The sequence below is a fragment of the Anas acuta genome, chromosome 1, assembly GCF_963932015.1.
Source record: "Anas acuta chromosome 1, bAnaAcu1.1, whole genome shotgun sequence".
In the NCBI taxonomy this organism is placed as follows: Eukaryota; Metazoa; Chordata; class Aves; order Anseriformes; family Anatidae; genus Anas; species Anas acuta.
This window is the reverse complement of record NC_088979.1, coordinates 55,935,226-55,950,727: the sequence shown is the minus strand read 5'-3', so window position 1 is coordinate 55,950,727 and position 15,502 is coordinate 55,935,226. Positions and strand designations below refer to the sequence as shown.

Genomic DNA, 15,502 nt, shown 5'->3' with positions numbered 1-15,502 from the left:
GATAATAGGCTATTTCTACTTGTCATAACTTTAAACAGATGCTAATAACATGTCTGTCTTTACCCTAGAAACTCACCTCTGAAAAATGAAATACAGGACATAATTTCTTACTAACTGAGGTCTTCTAAAACACAAAATTCTAGGATGGTCTTCTATAATGTGCCCAGCCAACATTAATAAAATATATGTACAAACATTAAACCAGCTTGTAATGGTTTGTAAGAATTAGACCAAAACAGTTTTTTTTGTTGTTTTTGTGTGTGTGTGTTTTTTTTTGTTTTTTTTTTTTTACAATATACTTTGATACTTGTATTCTAAATTATGTTCTAAACTGAAGAATGAAGGTCTATGTTAGAGATCTCTGTCAAATAATATGAAATTTCAGGAAAATACTGTGTACACACTATTAAATCTATTTCAGATAGATTTGAAATAGAGACTAGAGAATAACTTTCAGGAATAATGCCTGGCCTCCAACTAAATATTTTGATGACATTAGAAGATAGGTGTTGATTACTTAGTCAAGTAAGTTATTCAAATAGTTTAAAAAGAAAGTATGGTCACTCACTGTTTTGATTTATGCATAACCTATTAGGGTTTTATGACCAAATAATTTTTAAGATGGATTTCGGTCATGAAAATTTGTTGTAATAAATACAACAATATTTAAATATTGTTTTTAAAAAAGTATTGTCTTCCTAGATATGCATGTTTTCATATTTAAAGATTCTGTTTTGTGCAAACTTTATGTGTAAATCTCACATTTTAAAGATTTTAAAGTAATGTAAATTCTGTTCTCTGAGCAGCATGTGAATTAATAGATGTGACTTACCCACATGAATATTTTTGTAGAAATAACAAAGGAAATATGTTAGCAGATGCCAACCAAATTGTAACATGTTTTAAAAAGACCTAATATTTTAGAATTTAAAAATTCTGATTTCTTTGAAAGTCATTGAAGAGATGAAAAATATTAATGGTAAATCACAGACTTTCTACACATTAAAAAAGCTATGGATTGTGTGAACCAAAAGGGACATTTTTATAAAACTGTGAATACGGTTCTTTTACAGTTATTACATACATATTACTTCTTTATCTCAAATCTAGAAACATTAATATAAAGGACAGCTCTGCTTCAGAGGTGACTGAAAGTAAAAATTAGGGCCAGGATATCTCTTTGACTTGTTAAAACATCAAAATGTGATATGCAGGCAAAGACAGGGTGTTAAAGCATGGAATCCATGGAATTTAACAAAATCAGATGAATGTGAATTTTAGGAATAGGAATGGTTTAACTGAATGAAATCAAACTTCTCTTTGAAATCATTGCTGTCAATAGAGTAAAAACAGTAGCTATCACTGTCATGGGCAGAAGGTTTCCCAGTCTCATGGTGTCCAACCTCATCGTTCGTTCAGCTCAGTGAAGAATTCAGATGTGTTTCAAGAGATTGCTTAATTAAATTTTGGTTCTGGTCCTCTCATTTAAGATCGTCTGCATGGTGAAATGTTTTCCACAGCTACACTTAGGTGCATCTGCTCAGAAAAAAATACAGGTTAAATCATAGTCTCCTGAAACACAAAGCTCCATTAGTACTCAGGTGGCCAAGTAACACTCTGTCGTATCAGAGATTTAGCAGAAGTCAGGGATGTCTTTTATGATGGTACAGTGAACAGTGATAGGTTTTGTTATCAATCAGCCTCTCACAGAATTCATTTACTTCTTTGGCAATCAGCTTTTTATGTTCTAAGTAGCATTTTATTTGATCAAAAATGTTACTCTATGCTTGGAGTTACTCTGGGTGCTTGGAGTTTATCAGAACACATAAAATAAGGTGATTGCCAGAATATTCAGATTATGCAGATTTGCAGACCTAGGTAAGTCGAGGTAAGTGACTAACCTCTGATCTGTTGGAATCAAGAAACTGGGACTGTTGCAATGAGCTGAAAATTATCTTATTTTCTGCAACCACTGATTTAGATTTGTATAAAAAATCCAGAAATTAAACATTGTGCACTACCATAATTTTTTTTTTTCTGTGAGTGAAAGTAGTTTTCTAATGAATGAAGGCATTTTTTGCCACCATATTCCCACACTATGTATTAATGTATAAAATATAATAAATGTAGTGCAATAGTAAAAGTTACTGAATTCAATTTCACATCTCTTAAATTCAGAATTACACTTCCTTCAATTGATCATAGATTTTGAGTTTTATTTCTCAGACTGTAAGTATTGTTCAGTGGTTCTTTGGTTCTGATTTATTTTGTGTCTCAGGCTCCTTGGTCAGAAAGAGCTCTGCTATAAATCAGCTGTGTCAAGGAATGTTAAAACTGTTTAAAAGAAAGCAGATCAGTCTCCCTCACTGTATCTTGAATAAGTTTTGAATTGTGCTCCCCATTATACTTAGTTTGTGTCTTCTTCGTAACTTAGTGATTGATTGGCAGGCTTCTTAGAGCACCATGAATTCACTAATGTTTGTAGCTGCTGAAAATAGTTTGTCAATGAACTTGTAAACTCACTGACAAGACTTGCAGTCCTGTCAAAATGAAGCTCACATTTTATATGCTGCTCGAATGCCACTTATGAATATGGCTGTATGTGCATTACATAGGTCTGTTCACTGGTTCAGGGAAAGTTTCCAAAATGATCTGCACATTGGAAAAGGAGGTGGGGTGGAATTGTAGACAGAGAATTGAAAGATATGTCTGAAACATTAAACAGACGTGGTATTAGCTCAGCATCACTCTTAGAAAAGAAAGCAGGAACCCTAACCTCAGATGGAAGGACTTGGTATTTCTTTTAATGTGTGATACAAAAATTATCTTTTGCTTTCTAATAAACTGTCTTCCGAAAGTCATATCACATGGGAATGAGCAAGGTAAGGATACCTTACTTTAAAGGTATCTTTTCTTTATTAGAAGTTTTTACTTTCAGACTTTGTATGAAGAGAGAGAAAAATACTTCAGGTAGATTGCTTGCATTAGACGTAATTACCCTGTTGGCATTTTAAATTACCAAAGAGGAAAATGTGCCAAAGTCTGAGAAAGTTCGAGGAAACTGTCTAGGTTGCAGAAGAATTCATGTCCATGGCAAGAAAAAGAAACCAAGGAACAGATGTCTCTGCTGACAGTTCTGCCTCTAGGGAACAAGAGACGAATGGAGATGGTTTCACTCCATGGACACTGTAAGGGTATGTGGAATTATCTTCACTATATCCCATACTCACTGCAATTTCTAATTGCAATCACAATGGTATTACAAAATCTACGCTGAAATCTTGTTGTGACAAGCAGGCATGGTTTACTCTGTCCCTCTGCTAAAAGAGTAACACTTCGAAATAGAAGGTGTGAGAGTTCTCTCTCTTCTGTCTGTTAAAAAAGTGTAGTTGTCACCTAATTTAGTACCATCATGCTGAAAATAAGAAATCTTATACAGAATTTAATAGAAACGTCTTTCTTTTTGCTGTGTACTTGTGACACATGCCAGCTAGCAAAGGAGATTATAGAAACTCGGAAGTAATGGTCCATGACATTTTCCCTATTGTTAAATCAATTACATTCACAGCAAAACTTTTGTACTGACTAAAGAAGTTGCGAATTGGATTTGTCAGACTTTGTTTCAGTAGCACTGGATGCCATTCACCGACTTCAGTATTCTTGCAAGAGTCTGAAGGAGATAGTTGCATCATTAGCTTTCAGCACTGCAAATTCATACAGGAGCTTAAACAAAGCCTGATCTTCTCCCATCTCCATCACAGATAGGCTGGAGCTGTTTCTCTTGTTAAGTAGTACAGCCAGAATCCTTTCTTAACTGAAATCAGTGGCTTTCAGCATGTCACATGTTCCCAGGCAGCATTAGCTCTGTGAGGACAGCACGTTTTCGTCATCATTTTTCTGACGGGTGCTTTGGTTGCTGCAGTTGATATCTGTCAGCTCCAGGTGAGAAAAGCATGGACAGAGCCGGCTGGAGCCTTATCTGAGCCATGTGGACTCACTGTTATATCTGGTTCTCTGCAAACACACAGCTTTCCTCCTCCAGTACAGGCAGCGTGAGGTGGAGCAGGCACTTCCACATGGTAATGAAATATTCTGGTTGCCATGATCAAAGCTGGGATCTACCACGGTTTCCAAGGGCAGCTGATGGCCACTTGCCCACTCTTTCCTTTTTTCCATCATCTTTGCTTGCATGAAATAGTTTTCACTTCTTAGTTTTAGGGCTTAAAATAGAAACACATTTAGTAGGACTCATCAAAGCTAATTTGAGGGTCTGCAGTAATTAGCTGATTGTGTCCAAAATAGACTCTTCTGAAAGGTAATTCATCTGACCTGTTTTTCTCCATTGACTGTAAAGGAAGCTTAAGGGTAACAAGTCTGGATGGTAGCACCTAGCCTTTAGGTATCTCACAGTGAGGGGTTAATGTAACTCATTATTTAGAGATTTGTTGTTAATGGACAAAGGGCACTACAGAAAATATCCAGACAGCTGGGTGCCAGCTTCTTCTTTAACTCCATGCCATTAACTCATTTATGCTTAAATGAGTTTCTTCCATAATCATCCTCATTCAGAAGTTTTTGAGTTATGGATTACTTATGTGTACTATACCTTATTGCAAGTACCTTTTTTAACCTTCTTTTCAGTACTTCTAATATTAAGCAATCCACCTTCAGCTAACAAGAATGGAGAGATTACAAAATGAATGTAATCCTTCTGATAAATGATGGAAATGCTGATTGAATTATAGTGAAGCACTGTCAGCTTGCTCACCAGCTTTTAATAACTTGGTCAGGTCAGTCTGTGCTGTGTTACAGACTGAAAACAGAAGATGGAAATTCCAAAATTAATGTTCTCTGTGACTTTAGATAAGCTGTATACTCCATGGCATACAAATGAGTTGAGGATCGGGAAGTTGTGTCATTTTCAAAGGTCAGGTAATAAAACAGAAGATAAGGTTCCTGTCATCCCGTGTCAGCACACTCTGATGGCTTGTGATGCCTGGTGGTGAGAGCTCAGTCTCAGGACGTGCACATCACAAATGGGAGCAAAAGCTCAACCTGGAAGGCAGGGATACAACCGGCGGAATCACTGGTGGGGATGAGAAAATGCTGAGATGCTTTGATTAAAGTGTAATTCAGCAGAGGGGAAAAAATAGAGAGAACTGCTTGCCCTTCACAGTAAAAAATCTCACAAAGCAAACATGAAACAAAGATCCAGTTAACCTGAGATTTGAGTTTCCCCTTTGGCTCTATGACTTGGGACTATAGGTTGAATATTATTTGTCCTTAAGAACAAAATATTTTACAGATGTATATTAAAAATCAGAATTCTGTACTATGTATAATGCTGTTGGAAACCTAGATGTGTAGTACAGGTCCTATGTTAGTCTGTTCTGGCAAACTGTATATTATTGCAAATTGTCTTGGCATTAAAAATACTGGAATATCCAGTTAAACATCTGTGGCAGCTGTGATCAATAGTCCTCAAATGTTATTTCATGACACTTTTGATATCCATTACTAGAATAAGACTTTCAGTCCTGTGTTCATCTGTTGCTCTCTTGCTAAGCACGTCTGTCCATTGCAAGGACATCAGTTTCCAGTCTATTGGGATCCTGTTGCTAGCAAAATGCCCTGATGCTGTTTCCAGTCACAGGAAATTAAAAAAATTAAAACTGATTATCATGAGGAAAACAAATAAGAAGTTGCCTGCAGCATGCTGCCAGTTCAGTGTCACTGCTTGTGGGCCAGGGAAGGGTAGAGACCACTGCTCTAGAATATACGCACCTGTTTCTATGGTTACTTGTGCCTGTTTTTGTCGGAGTGTTTATTACAGGAACATAATGACTCATTACACAGTGGGGCTTTTTGCACAATTTTTACGTTTGAGTATTAGAAAATCAAAGGCATTTAAATTACTTGTTGAACTTACAAAGGCAGTATTTCTAAAATAAAAATGGCAATTTCTCGAACCAGTCAATGGGTGACAGAAATTTTTAGTGAGAAATTATTTCGGGGTATGGATTAACATACATGTCCAGTGTATTTAGTGACTTGCCACGATGATCATAATTTAACTTCAAAGTTGCTAAAAAAAAAAATAATAAATTAACTTTCATGATATATTTTAAAATGCTCTTTCAATATACAGACCAATTAGATGGACAAAACTTTACTTTTCAGTGATGTTATTTTTTCCCTTTTTTATAGCAATCTCAAGGATTATTTTAGTCTTTTATTCATGAAAGCAGCTATCATCAAGGCACGCTGCTAGTCTATCAGTTCATATCAGGATAGAATGATACAAATATGGGAATAGCAGTGAAATCAGCATACTGACTAACATTTTATGTATTCAGGTCGGATGAAAGTGAACTTTATCCCTAATGTGCCATTCTGTGTCGCAACTTGCATTTTCAGAGAAATGTGCTATAATTAAACAATATCTTTTTTATTATTATTTTATGCACATTTCTGTCTTTAATTCGAGGGAATAAAAGAAACCATCAAGAAGAAAAATCATAATGGCATCCAAATCCCTATGGAAGTGAATAAGACCATTTCTGTGAAGCTGTACTTTCATAAAAAAAAAAAATACAAAAAAATTAAAAAGATAAAAAACTTGGGAGGGCTTTAAGGTAGTAATCTGAATGAAAAAAAAAAAAAAAAAAAAAAAAAAAAACAAACAAAAACAAACAAACAAAAAAAACATTTCGGAGTATAGTGTTCACTGCCACTAATGAGAATTTTGAAAATACTGCTTTCTTATGGGTATACTAATGTTATCATTTCCATAAACTTTTTCTGGTCTTTTAGCATAAAATGGCTTCATCAGCTTTTAATAATGTTAATTACCGAATAATAAAATCCTCTGTCTGAAAATTGCCTCCTCCTTATCTACCCCAGCTTTCATTATTGTGGCTCTTTTCTGTTGAGGGAGAGCTGCGAATGATGGCTATAACTGTGGGTTTTGTGATGTGAGATCAGACCATTTGCATATCAAGTCTCTTGGCACAATGTCCCAGCAATATCTGATGATTCAAAGTGTGAGCTTTCACCTTGAAACGTCGCATCCAAACCGGCACATTGCATCCACTGCGAACTGGGAGCTGTGGGAGGGCAGGATCCTGCTGGCTAAAGCAGCTGTCTTGTTACCAAACACTTCAGCACAAGAGCATTTAACACTCATCACCCTCTCAAGGCTTCAGAGTGCTTCCAAACACGCACGTGGAGCTGGATGTAGAACTGGATTCTGCCCCGAAGAACTGGCATCTTGAGGAGGTTGTCCTAGAGGCACAGAGTCAGAGCCAAGTCTGAACTGGAAAGGACCTATGGAGATTGCAGCAACCTCCAACTGAAAGCAGGGCCTTCAGTTTTGTTTTCCAGGGGCCTGTGAAACTGTCTTGAATATTTCCAGGAAGGGGGTTGCTAGCACATATCTGGGCAGCCTGTTCCAATGTTTAATCATTCTCACAGTGTAGATTTTTCTTCCTATGTACTTCCTGGAAACAGTGATTGCAGTTCCATTGAAGGGGAATTGTATTAATACTGCTCCTGATTACCCACTTTTAGAGTTGGTGAACCATTAAGACATCCAAGGGAGCCGAATCAGCTCGTAAGGCCATACTTACGGCACTGGATACAGTTGGCTAATGAGCAGATGGAGAGAGAAATGAAATTCAGGCTTTCTGTGTAGTAACCCATGAAATCTCTCTGCAGGGCATGTTAGCACTCAACAGCAGTGGTGGAGTGGTGTCCTGAGAAAGCAGCCGTGTAATACACCCGTGGAGCTCCTACATGTTCTGTAGCCATACCTGCTGTTGGGCGTTGATAGGAACATGTTAGTCCTCTGTAACTATATGGGAAGGCAGTGCCTGGCAGTTCTGGATGTTGGACTCTCTGAATTGCTTATCCTTCAGCTGAATTGAGGTGCCATCTGCTGATTTTGTTTATGAGGGAGGTGTATTGGGCTATTTCTTTCCAAAAGGAACTGGGGGTGCTGATAAATGCCTACCTAAACATGAGCCAGCAGTGTGCTGAGGTGGCCAAGAAGACCAATGGCATCCTGGCTTGTATCAGGAGTAGTTTAGCCAGCAGAACCAAGGAGGTGATTGTCCCCCTGTACTCTGCTCTGGTGAGGCAGCACCTCAAGTACTGTGTTCAGCTTTGGGTTCCTCAGTAAAAGAAGGACATCAAGGCTCTGGAGCATGTCCAGAGAAGGACCATGAAGCTGGTGAAGGACCTGGAACACAAGTCTTGTGAGGAGTGGCTGAGGGAACTGGGTTTGTTTGGTCTGGAGAAGAGGCGACTCTGGGGAGATCTTATTGCTCTCTACAGCTACCTGAGAGGAAGCTAGGCAGAGCTGGGGGTCAGCCTCTTCTCACAGCTAGCTAGCTATAGGACTAGAAGGATTAGTCTCAAGTTGCACTGGGGGAGATTTAGGTTGGAAATGAGGAGACATTTCTTCTTAGAAAGAGCAGTCAGGCATTGGGATGGGTTGCCCAGGGAGGTGGTAGAGTCCCTCGGGGTGTTCAAGGAAAGGTTGGACATGGTGCTTAAGGACATGGTTCAGTGGGTGACGTTGGTGGTAGGGGAATGGTTGGACCAGATGGTCTTGGAGGTCTTTTCCAACCTTAATGATTCTGTGATTCTATGATTGTTCGGTGGAAATGGTCAATTGCTTTGAAGCTTTTTGTACTTGAGGAAAAGAGCATTGTGTAATGTTTTCATGTCTGTTTCTGTATTGTGTTTTTAAATTTTCATCAGTTTTGTTTTAAAACAGCATTTGTTAACTCCTCTCAGGTTTTTGTTTGTTTGTTTTACAGCAAATATGGTTACAGGATTTTTAGCAAGTAAAATGGTCCTTGTGTGTGTATTTGGAAATCTTGTTTCTTAGTTCACTATACATATTGTTTCTTCCTTTTGCAAATTTCCTAAAACTATTGCCATTTGTTCATGACATAGGTCATTGAGTCAAATGAAACTGAACTGCATTTTTTATTGTCTTTCTTTGAACAGCCCAATAAAAATCCTATTTCCTTTTTTTTTTTCTTTTGTTTTGTTATATTGTTTTTATTTTTATTTTGGCTGTCAGTAGCAGCAAGTGAGATGATGAATGGTAGAGCTCAAAAACCTCCCATTACAATATAAAAAGTGAAGTACTAAGTTTGGTGAAATTAATTACATAAATTAACAAAATTCAAACCTTAAAAATGCATCTGAGACTTTTTTAATGAATGAATTGGTCTTACATTTTCATGGGTAATATCTGAAATAATCAGAAAATCTCAACTAATCCCCTTTATATCTTTTTAAAAATTATTTATTTATTTTTATGGCAAATGATGAAGTAGTCTTTCTGTAGTGATTATAGCTTTTTTTTTTCTTTTTTTCTTTTTTTTTTTGTAATGGTAGATTGGAACTGTGTGCGTTCTATGTCTGTAACATATATAGAGTCACCTTGTCATTCAAAGGACAGCAAGAGCCGTGCTTCCTTTTTTATAAATAGAGTAGCTTTGGTTTGTGTGTTGTAACATCAACACATTTTTTACAAGATTTTTCTAGTATAGAATACAAGATTACTGTACATAGTACATTATGTGTTATGACAGAGGTAAATCATGCACTAAGTGATGTGTTGGAAGCATTTGATGATGGAGCAATTCAGTGCAATACACAAGTAGGTACAAATTGAACTTGTGTAACTCCATGATGATAAAGTAATACTACACCCACTGTAAACATTTAGAGTTACATTTCACAATTCTAATTTTATTGGCTGGTCCAGATGAACAGCTGTTATGTGAATGTATTTTAGAATATATTTTAAAGAAGTGATGAAGACCTTTTTTTTTGGAAAAAAGACATACAGAAATAAGAAGTGGTGGCCTCATCTTTTATTGTTTCTTCTTTACTCAAATACAGACTTTTAAAAAATATATTTTGGTTTGTTTGGAAGTGATACTATCACTGTTGCAGAGGGATAAATTGGAAGTGACCACCCATTTAAAAATAAGCCAGGCTTTCATTGGTTGTCAACACAGATAAGCAGTCATTCTCAATTTCTTTCCTTTCCTGCATGGACCATCATTTTACAGTTCCAGATGTACTTTGTGTTAAAGGATGACTAGTACATAATTTGCTAGTTTTTACATAGTAAAATACTCGTGTTTTTTGTTTGTTTGTTTGTTTGTTTGTTTTGTTTTGTTTTGTTTTCAAAACACAGAGTAAAAACAGAATAGAGGCTGGGCTTTGAGTGGGTAGTGGAGCTGGGAGTCATATGCTTGTCTGCATTACCACCTAATCCAGGGCAGTTTAGGAACTGCAAAGCTCTGAAGAAGAGAGAAGGGGGCTGATGTTTGACACATGAGCTGACTGGAGAAGTCATTTTATTTGGGGGACAGGAGAGGAGAATTGAGAACAGAACTCAGAGACAGCTTTCCTTCTTCGCTAGGCTTTATCTCTTCATTTTCTCATCTGTGTGAGGGCAACATTGGAAGTATTTGTAAATCTAGGGGCTGGGCTGGGTTTGTCCACATCAGACTGCTACTAAACAAACCTGTGAGAAGCAGGTTTTAACAAAATGGGAGAAGTTTGGATTTGAGCCAGAGACATAAGGGGTGTATGTGTGCACAAGGTGGAGTAGTAGTTGGAGTTTGATACCCTGCATGTGTGTATTTTTATTTGCCTCTGCAGAGGGGAGAGAGGTTATGCAAGATGATCCCTTGAGATCTGTTTTCTTTCTCTGTCCCATTCCCTCTTCCTTGTCCTACAAGTGCTTGTGTACAGTGAGGAAACAGGGAGAGAAGATGATTCTTCTGTCCCTGACTCAACTCTGCCCTCTGTTCTGGCTTGCTCTTTTTGTGTTATAATGAGCACAGTGGAGGGGGGAAAAACGATGCTCCCATTTTCTCATTACCTCTATACCTTCTATTTCCTCCTGTGTATTTATGCTGCTCCTAAAATGCCAGTAAATGTCAGCTTCCATCCCTTAATGCTTATTTGTAGTGCTACACAAAGTAGCCCGCAGGGTGATCTGAAAAATTTGCTGGTGTTCTTGATGTGTTTTATTTATTGCCAAAACATGCAGGATCCAGTGACCATGATAGAATAGCGAGCTAGCTGTTTTTTACTGAGCTTGCTGGTCTTGTTGCATTTGTGTTGTGCCATCTTTCAGCTGTCCTGTGTCAGAGACTGTGAGGAAAAGTGGGAGAATAAGGTTCTGCTAATGACAGAGCCAAGACTACAGAACTGCTTTCCAGAGCAGATGATGATAAATCTGATTACTATCAGAGCAAATGTCAAGTCACTTCTTCTTTGTTTCGCTTTCCCACAGAGGCAGCTGGAAGAGGCAGGAGGAGAGGATTCAGAGAACAGGTTGTAGCAGGGATGAGAGAGAAAAAGAAATTCCCAAAGGCAAGCAGAGAGGCAGAGGAGGCATTTCACTTGCAGTGATTTGTCCTGTAGCCTTCCTGAGATGTTAAAAGAGAAGCAGGGCAAAAGTGACCTAGGTGATAGACTGCTCTATAATCTAGCTAAGCTGTCTCCTTTGCCACTCAGGTCCTGAAATTGCTTAACAAAATCAGCAGGCCTAATCAATCTTCTGGCAGGCTGTTTTGAGCAATTCAGATGTTGATTTCATAGAGCAATTTGTCTTCTGCAAGGTTGACAACACAATAAACTTTTATTAACAAAACAGCAGTCTGGCCAATCTTCCCTTCTGGTGGACACTAAACTGCAACGGCTCTCATGGTATGATTTTCTCAAGTGTGATATTGATCCTGGCCATGGTTCAATCAGTATTTTATATTGGCTTACATTTCTGATGAGCTGGATCTTATAAAGTGTGGGGTTTTCGTCGGTGAATGTGTTTAACTGCTGTTTAGGGCACATAATAATGTCAGTTGCTACTTTATCTGCAATGTGGTGGTTACAACTGAGAAAGTGTGTCTGTATCTCCATGCTGTCATTAGTTTATCAGTATACCGAGTGAAAATCAAAAATGAAGAAATGAGCTAACATGTTGTACTCCCTTGATGTAAAGATGCTAAAATTGGTCAAAAACTGGTGAAAAAAGGAGAGTGTAGGGAGGGGATCTGTTTCTTTATTCTATTTTCAAATACTTAAAGGAACCCGAAGATCTTATGCTGAATTTGAGGTATTCTTCCTTAGTTAAGGCAGCATTGACATGGTAGGACTCATTTACATTCTTACAGGGCAGAGAATATTGCAATTACAGACTGTTATGTCAAGCTTGCCTGTTCTTTTGGGATGTCAAATATCAGATTAATTCAGATGAGCATCTCTGAGAGAGAAGCAAACCTCTGATCCATTCCACATGGAGTGTTTACCAAGTATACCATTTACATGGTCGTGTACTAGCCTAACAGCGGCACTGGCATAAATAAATGCTGAGGGAGAAGCTGGTAGTGTTATTAGGAGAAACTGTTTGGGGAGACCAGGAAGGGTGCTTGCAAAGTAATGAATAGGCCTTTAAGTAATGAAGAAAAGATTGATCCATCTAGCTAAGCTTTATTACTACTTTGGACTTGAGATTTTTTGAGCATCTTAAAATGCTTTTTGTTTAATAGGTGTTAGCTATTAAGCTAGCTGTTAGCTAGTCCACTGAGTTCAAGTGGCACCCCTTAGTTTGCCTGGCAGAGACATTAAGTGAGGGCATGGTTTACTGCACAAAAGCCTTCTAAAGGCTGTCCCAAGCCTGTGGTCATGGACTGTGTAAGTGAACTTGCATCCACTTCTCTGTCAGGAGGGATTTTTTTTGTCTGTAAGTGTGCTGGAGAAGCTTTCATTACTTGCTGTGTACATTAAAGAATCCAATGTCCACTGCAAGCAATAGGGAGCCAGCAACTTTAATGGCTTTAAGAGGTTTGAAATAGTCTCAGCATGAGATTTTAGTCTACAGTACTAATCCTTCATCTTTTGCAAATATTTATACCACATTTCAACGGCTTACAAACCGTGATGTAAATAGTATACAATAGCGCATTCACAGAAAAATGCTAAAACTACCTTACAAATAATTTTCAGACTGCAGCAGTGCAGCAGGCATGATGAAAAAAGGGTGAGGAATTAACACAACCTTAGGTGAGAGGTAACCAAATGTATTTAAATTTCCTATATATGCTATTGTCTTCATGAGACAGAATGCTATTGTCTTCATGAGTTGGGTTCATTATTTGAACCCAATAACAAAGGTGGAACAGAGTGAATGAATCTCACTGTTCAATGCTATTAATACATGAGTATTAGCCTGTGTTTAATCTGAATTAGATTTTCATGGAACTAAGTTGCACCAGAAGTTAGTATACAGATTCATAGTAAAAAGTATATTCTGATTTTCATATTAAGCATGTTATGATCCTGTTTTAAAAATAACTTCAACAGCAAATAACAAACAACCCATAGACCTATACGCAGAATAATCTAATTAAATATTCCCCAACATGTCCACTGTCAGCCAGATGACAAATGTGAAAAGGGTTTAGTCAAGGCATGTAAAGCAAATAGGACCTGAACCTCTCCAATAATGAGTAGTCTCTGTAAATGTAATTCAGATGCCATAAGTTTCTGTGGGTGATCCAGTGAAAGCTAGGCTCAATGGGAGGATGTGTGTGTGTGGGGGGGGGGGGGGGGGGGGGGCAGCTGGCCTGAACTGGCGCTGAGAAGCAAGGTGGAGAAGCAGCGTGAGTAGTGAGAAGACTGAAAAGGGTCATGACATCCTCCTTTGTAAGGAAAAGGATCAGAGCCGATTCAATCATGCCACATGTATTGTGGAGAGAAAAAGCAATTTCTAAAAAAAGATTTGGCTTTTAGTGAGTGCTTGAGGGATTATTCAGAGGAGGGTGAATACAGGAACTAAGTTCCTGCTCAGATCTGTATAGCATAACTCAGGTAAAACTTCTTGCTTTACACAAATGGTGCTGAAGAGAAGACAAGCAAGTTTCAAAGAGTTCTTCAGCTAGAGAAAGACCAATCACCATCTTTGTTCATAGGTACCACCAAAGGACTCAGGCTGCATGCTGAAACACCACCGGGGACTTGTGTAGTAAGTGGGAACAGCTTGTGTCCGCTTCCTGGTTACTGAACATAGCAGCTGAAACAGCTACGTTTGTTCAGCCCCGAGTGAAGAGTTTCTTAGTTCAGAATTTACCAGGGAACTAAGTCTACTCTCTTCAGGAAGGACAGGTTAAAATTATGATGCACAAATTCTGTTATTTCCTGATTTGCAGTCTTCCTTCTCATAATTCTTAGGTGGAGGAGAACTTTAAGGTCCTTATTTGTTAGAAAAACTATCTGAAAAGCATTAAGGTTCTCTGTCCTTTATTTCTGATTTGAAAATCATGTACTGTATTATCCTCATTCCTTTCTTTTTGTTCACTTCTGCCTTAAATAATTTTTGCAACTGAGATAAAACAAACAAAGAAAACATATCTCTATTTACACAATAAATCTTGCTGTCACCTACTGCAAGGAATGATAAATCCTTTTTAGGATAGTGTATGACATTGAAAATATTACATTAAAACAAAACTTCTTGTCCGCGCTTTTAGAATTGATGAAAATGCTGAGACATTTAAAAACAAGCACAAGTTTACTGAAATAGCTATCCCTCAGATAGGAAACAATGCGTATCAAGCCAGGAATCACATAACAGGCAAAAGTCCAGTAATGTCTTCAAGATTTTTGAGACCTGACGAATCATTTTCTTTCAGTTATATCTGTGACAAGTGGATGCAAAACACTGTACCTGGAAGAACAGAAAATAAAGAAAGGAACTAGAGAGTGTATAAGGCAGAGGAGGGCATGTTCAATCCGTTGTGAGAAACCTGATTTGGAAAGGGGTGTTCATGTGCCCTGAGATATACTACCAATGTCTCTGCATACATTTTTACTGCTATACAACATAAAACTGGATTATTCACATTCCTTAGGTCTAGTCTCATCTTACATCTTTTTTAGCAAGCTACACCTGAATGCATTTGCTCTACAATTTCTTCTATGCTCTGGGTGGTACACAGAGCTCTATAACCTTCAGACAAAATCTACCTAAAAGTGTAGTTTTTTGTTTGTTTGTTTCAGTTCAGTGTTTGAAATAAAGTGTGAGCCATTAGCAGTGTTTTTATATTATGTGGTGGAGAGAGTGCGCTGTATGTCTTTGGGAGTGACGTGAGATGTCGGGATACCTAAGCAAATAGGTATCCCCATACCTGTTCAAACTGGAGCAGTGCAGTATGGAAGAAACTGAGCTTTGCTGCAGTATTATCCGTGCTGCCTTTTAGGAGTGGTCTCTGGATCGAACTATCTCCAAAACCAGGCTATAGTCTTATTTTAGAGAGCTGACTGAAGAAGTCTAAAACAGAGACAGAGAATGGGTAGGAAGCCATATGGGTGATCGAGGATGCAGTGCTGTTTTCTGTCCTGAGTCTCTTCTATTCAGTGGTGCAAAGGTATACATACTCTGAATACCTTGTGCTAGACAATAATT

General features: G+C 37.9%; 1 protein-coding gene across 2 annotated transcripts in view; it reads left to right on the top strand.

The window, feature by feature from the left end:
• NALCN (sodium leak channel, non-selective) overlaps positions 1 to 15,502 on the top strand; it is a 229,320-nt gene that overhangs the window by 15,558 nt on the left and 198,260 nt on the right. The gene's annotated exons all lie outside the window — the stretch shown is intronic.